Here is a 6000-nt window from a genome sequence, read left to right as displayed (position 1 = left end):
TCTGTTTGTGGTCGTTACTCGTTACATGTTTGTTTTAAATGTATTTTATTTTTATCCATCAACGTGATTGGATTGAGTAAGCCAGGGGTCTCCAACACGTCGCTCGCGAGCTACCAGTAGCTCGTGGCCTGATTGGAGGTAGCTCGCCAAGGGGCCGTTCACATATAGCGTCTTTTGCACGCTCAAGTTCGTTATTTCAAATGTAGGAAGCTCATAATTGAAGCGACGCACTAATTTTTTCCAGGCGCAGTGAGATGAAAAAATGCATTAACTTCTAAAACTTCTTTGTCATTGTGGAGAGCGCAGTGGATGGTTGCATAGCAACGACCGAATTTTACTATTAATAATAAAAGATAAGCTAATGTGCATTGTAAACGTCAGTAATTTATCTTTTTTGACTCATTCTTTTTATAAAAATGATTAAAAGGCTGAAATATGCAAGGTTTCTTTTTATAAATCTTTTTTGTCAAAAAAGGTTTGAACTTGTAGGCTACATACTAGTAGATAACATGTCCAGTACTCCTTTAAAATCTGGCCATCATTTTTAATGTTGTTATTTTAATGTTTATGTAACAAAAAGTGCATATTAATGCTAATTATATTTGTTATTTGCTGGTTTTCGACATAAAACTTGGTGAATTGATTTTATTGTGTAGCTAGTATTAGTACTTTTTGAACAGGATTCTGTGATAACCGTGATCATTTTGGTCACTATAATCATGAAATGAAATTTCCATGCCATTTCATCTCTAGTTAAGATGCACTATAAAATCAACTATAATTAGGTTTTGTTTTTACAGTATAATATGCAAAGTACAATTTTCTTTAAAAAATTTTATCTCTGATTCTGTTCTTTTCTCTGACATTTAAGGGTGACATATGAGCCTACAAAAACTCTTTTAGGTCTAAAACAGTTTAAATAGTTGTTAATATGAGAGTTATGAGACATTATTTAAGAGATTAAAGTATTGTATTACATGAGTAGCTCTCGGCCACTATGTTTTTTAAAAAGTAGCTCTCAAATGAAAAAAGGTTGGAGACCCCTGGAGTAAGCGGTCTCGTGACTGTCATCAAATCAAATTAAGCATAGACAACTTTAACCGCCTATTCCTGCTGTTACTCGTGACTGCTGTGGAAGTGCATTCTTCACGCATCAATCCAGATATCAATCCTCTAATAAGGTACATTTCACATTTCTGCTTAATATGATATTTATATAGGCTGGCCTGTCTACAGGGCCTAACATTTGGTCTGAGGTTGGGGGTATTGCGTGACGAGTTCATAAGGCGGTAAATTCCCGCTCCCATTTACTTCAAAATCACATTATAGAGAGACGCGCGTCACGATCTGTGCACTGCCGCGTCTCGCGCTCGCCATGCCGCCAGATTCAGAATCAGTGTGAACCATGGCGTTAACTTGTACTGCATTTCTGTCAGTGCGTGACTACAGCTCGTTAATAAACAACGTTTTTTGATTGATCCATTACAATCCGTATTCATTTGGCAAGTGCACTTGCGCAAAAACATTTTTCATGTTGAACTTTTTTTTTGTGTGTGTGTGGATGCTGCTGATAAAACCCCTTCACCGAGACTACAAAGAGACATGCATTTGTGTGTGTGTGTGTGTGTGTGTGTGTGTTTGTTTCTTTTGTAAAAGTTTCCTGGATATAACTTCCCTATTTAATGCAAAATTTTCCTTACAAATTATATTATCAGCATTACAATGTGAGTAAATGTAGCCGTGTAAAATGTAAGGGATGATGCCACCCTTCTAGAACAATGTGCATTTACATTTAAATTGTAACATATTTAATATCATGGAATTAAAGTGTGTAATTAGTGTTAGCTCACTATCTTAGCCTTTTTCAGTGCATTATGTGAGGTAATTGATAATATTAGTGATTCTCATTTATCAAAACACTAACATTGATACCGTTTTGGAGAGAAATTGGGTATTTTTTTATCTCTCTATTTGATGCATTTTAAAAAGATGGATGATAGATATTCTTCAATCTTTCTAACAAAGAACAAAATATAATGTGAATTACATTATGCACAATTTTTTTAAATGTATAAATTGTAGTGCACAGTGTTAATTGTAAGGGGTAGAATCCGCAGCTCAGTATTCACTACTCACTACTCATGAGTACTTTTAAATAAGCTACTTTTTTACTCTTACTCAAGTAGTTTTTTGGACAAGTACTTTTTACTCTACTCACACTACATTTTTTGGAATGTAATGCTACTTTTACTTGAGTATGTTTTTTCAGTACTCTTTCCACCACTGATGATAATAGTAATTAAAGTAACAAAAAGAGGCTCGTTCGCCCGAACAGGGTCTTGAACCCTGGACCCTCAGATTAAAAGTCTGATGCTCTACCGACTGAGCTATCCGGGCTCTTGCACGAGAAGCGTGCGTGCTGCATGGGAACGCACAGCAAAATGAATCGTATTGGCGCAGAAAAAAAAAGTGTCTTCCAATGCATTGCGTTTCCTTCTTCGAAGATTCAGAATGGCCGTCAAAACGTCTGCTATGTCAAATATATTAGCAAATTAGTTGGAATGCAGCCTATTAGACTGATGATAATTGTAATTAAAGGAAAATAATGCTAGGAAAAAGAACAAAAACTTACTGCTACTTGTCTGGAAAGCCTCTTCACACGCTTCAATACTGTTGACTTGCCGCGCTCTTATCGTTATTGTAAACTTGTGTCAAAGGCGCAGTTGTTTGTAGCAAATAGCCCGCGGCACTCTAGGTAACAGCCAGCGAGTGTACTGACACCTAGCGATTAGAAAATATACAAGCACCATATTCTCTCTGAAGCAAGATTCTTCCGAAATAAATAGGAGCTTTTCGTTTTCAGTCTTTTCTCTAAGGGTTCGAACCTTAGAGCTCGTGCTTTCAAAGAAGGTCCCAGTTTCAATTCACTCGAACATCGAGAGCACATCAAGGGTACGCGCCGTGCACAAAAAGAGTAGTCTGAAGGACGGGGTGAGGAGAGGTGGTGACATGGAGCTCAATTTCAATGGCACCCAGAAAATCTTGCCGTGACCCGGATTCGGACCGGGGTTGCTGCGGCCACAACACAGAGTACTAACCACTATACGAGCACGACGAGCTACTGGTCTACCCGACGTGTCCCTGAATACAAAGGGGCCTTGTCATCTTTAGCTTGCAGACAAAACTGTTTCTTACCACCATAACTCTTTTCAAGGGTAATCCTGTAACAGTGACTTTTCTTCCTTTTATAAAGTTTAAGCTGGGCCTCCAGAGGGTTACAAACTAAAGCAGGCGCATGCTGTCAACGTAGTCGGCAGGATTCGAACCTGCGCGGGGAGACCCCAATGGATTTCTAGTCCATCGCCTTAACCACTCGGCCACGACTACACGCTGGCTGAAAGGGGCATGTCGTTTGTGGATTGATGCCTTGCAGCGTCGCTGCCCGAGGACAGTGTAGATGAGCAAGAACTCAACAACAAAACGTACCGCTCCACAAAAAGAGGCTCGTTTGGCCGAACAGGGACTTGAACCCTGAACCCTCAGATTAAAAGTCTGATGCTCTACCGACTGAGCTAAAGCTGGGGAACAATAGCCTGTTTGAGGAAGGGTAGAAGGAAAAAGAAGGGGAAGAAGGGGAAGAAAGAAAAAGAGAGAAAAGAGAAGGAAAAAAGAGAAAAAATGAAAGGAAAGGGAAAAGGTAAACCCACCTTTCACCCTTCTGTGTGATTTTTGGTAGATTGGTATTCATATTTTACAGAAAATTGCCTTTTTATACATTTCATGGGCAAATCACTGACGTGAACGGCGTCGGTTCGAGTCCCACCTCTGACAAGGTTGAAATCACCCAATATCTTTTCTATTATTTTCTTAATGAATGAACACATATGTATAGATTTCATGTGCTTTTTTGCCTTAACACATATTTTATAAAAACATATTTCTCCTTGTATGGATACATGTTAAAATGTATTTATTATATGAATATGTAGTTTCTTGAAATGTATTATTTATTTTATTATTTCACCATTGAATATAATAAATCTTTATTATCTTTTTTAAATTACTCTCTTTTCTAACTGAACTATATTTATTTTTTGAGTAAATTAATAAATGGAGCATTGACATCACGCTGACATTATGGATACATCAGAGGTGATTAATAAAAGATTGAAGTAAATTGTCAATTACAGTTTTTTTCAGTCGCTAACAAGCGTTTGTCCAACCAGTTGTCACATTTTAAAACTCTAAACACAATTAGCACAGCATCAGTCTTTTGTGGCCATACCATGCACACATTTCATGTCGTTTTCACACAATATGCAGTCAGTGAACACATTTCCACAATGCTTACATTTTCTTAACAGACAATACCTCCCAACAAAATTATGGATTGTTTTTGTTGTATTTACAAATGTTAACACACACCATCCCACAATAGCAAAAACAATATTCCAAACCTTAGATACAGTATAAAAACCTCTGCTTCTGCAATGATATCAGTTCAAAAACAATATATCTCAGCTGATACAACAAACAATTGAATAATTGAGACACAGCTGATTTATGTTGGGTAAATTGGGCCAATCATAGCTGATTCCAGTCTGGCTTAGACTCAGTGGCAGGGGTTATTTTTTTCTGTTACATTGACACTTATACAGTAAAAGGAGGACTTTGAGGAGTGATGTTTTTGGACACAGAAACAGAAAAAAACACACTGTAATGTCTGGACGAGGAAGAGTAAGAGCAAGGGGCCCAGGGAGAAGAGCAGGCCCAGTGAGAGATGCAGTGAGAGGTGCAGGTGCAGTGAGAGATGCAGTGAGAGATGCACTGAGAGGTGCAGTGAGAGATGCAGGTGCAGTGAGAGATGCAGGTGCAGTGAGAGGTGCAGGTGCAGTGAGAGATGCAGTGAGAGATGCACTGAGAGGTGCAGTGAGAGATGCAGGTGCAGTGAGAGATGCAGGTGCAGTGAGAGATGCACTGATAGGTGCAGTGAGAGATGCAGGTGCAGTGAGAGATGCAGGTGCAGTGAGAGGTGCAGGTGCAGTGAGAGATGCAGTGAGAGGTGCAGTGAGAGATGGAGTGAGAGATGCAGTGAGAGATGCAGGTGCAGTGAGAGATGCAGTGAGAGATGCACTGAGAGGTGCAGTGAGAGATGCAGGTGCAGTGAGAGATGCAGGTGCAGTGAGAGGTGCAGGTGCAGTGAGAGATGCAGTGAGAGGTGCAGTGAGAGATGGAGTGAGAGATGCATTGAGAGATGCAGGTGCAGTGAGAGATGCAGTGAGAGGTGCAGTGAGAGTTGCAGTGAGAGTTGCAGTGAGAGGTGCAGTGAGAGATGCAGTGAGAAATGCAGTGAGAGGTGCAGTGAGAGATGCAGTGAGAGTTGCAGTGAGAGTTGCAGTGAGAGGTGCAGTGAGAGATGCAGTGAGAGGTGCAGTGAGAGGTGCAGTGAGAGGTGCAGTGAGAGATGCAGTGAGAGTTGCAGTGAGAGATGCAGTGAGAGATGCAGGTGCAGTGAGAGAGGCAGTGAGAGGTGCAGTGAGAGATGCAGGTGCAGTGAAAGGTGCAGGAGCAGTGAGAGATGCAGTGAGAGGTGCAGGAGCAGTGAGAGGTGCAGTGAGAGGTGCAGTGAGAGATGCAGGTGCAGTGAGAGAGGCAGTGAGAGGTGCAGGAGCAGTGAGAGATGCAGGTGCAGTGAGAGGTGCAGGAGCAGTGAGAGATGCAGTGAGAGGTGCAGGAGCAGTGAGAGAGGCAGTGGCCCTCATTTATCATTCTTGCGTAGAAACGGGCGTATATGTTGGCGTAAGATTATGCTTACACTCCTCTCACCGCCTGATTTATGAAGCTGTGCGTACCTTTGAAATCCAGGTGTACGCAATACCTGCCCTTGATAAATGCCGCGGCTGAAAACGATCGTCATTAGAATAACACGCCCCTATATATTCAAGTATCCGCCTCCCCCACACCCTCATTTTACACCATCGACACACGGAAGACGGCAAA

The 6000-nt window shown here is 40.9% G+C and overlaps 2 non-coding genes across 2 annotated transcripts; both read right to left on the bottom strand.

The window, feature by feature from the left end:
- Window positions 1-2324: 2324 nt before the first annotated feature.
- On the bottom strand, window positions 2325-2397 carry trnak-uuu (transfer RNA lysine (anticodon UUU)). Its single transcript has one exon. It is a non-coding gene; the product is annotated as a tRNA-Lys (tRNA).
- Window positions 2398-3305: 908 nt separating this feature from the next.
- Window positions 3306-3387, bottom strand: trnas-aga (transfer RNA serine (anticodon AGA)). The gene has a single exon. It is a non-coding gene; the product is annotated as a tRNA-Ser (tRNA).
- Window positions 3388-6000: the final 2613 nt, after the last annotated feature.

This window comes from Siphateles boraxobius, unplaced genomic scaffold (genome assembly GCF_051911475.1).
Source record: "Siphateles boraxobius isolate OS27281-9 unplaced genomic scaffold, OSU_SipBor_1 23, whole genome shotgun sequence".
NCBI lineage: Eukaryota > Metazoa > Chordata > Actinopteri > Cypriniformes > Leuciscidae > Siphateles > Siphateles boraxobius.
This window is presented reverse-complemented; position numbering and strand designations above follow the sequence as displayed.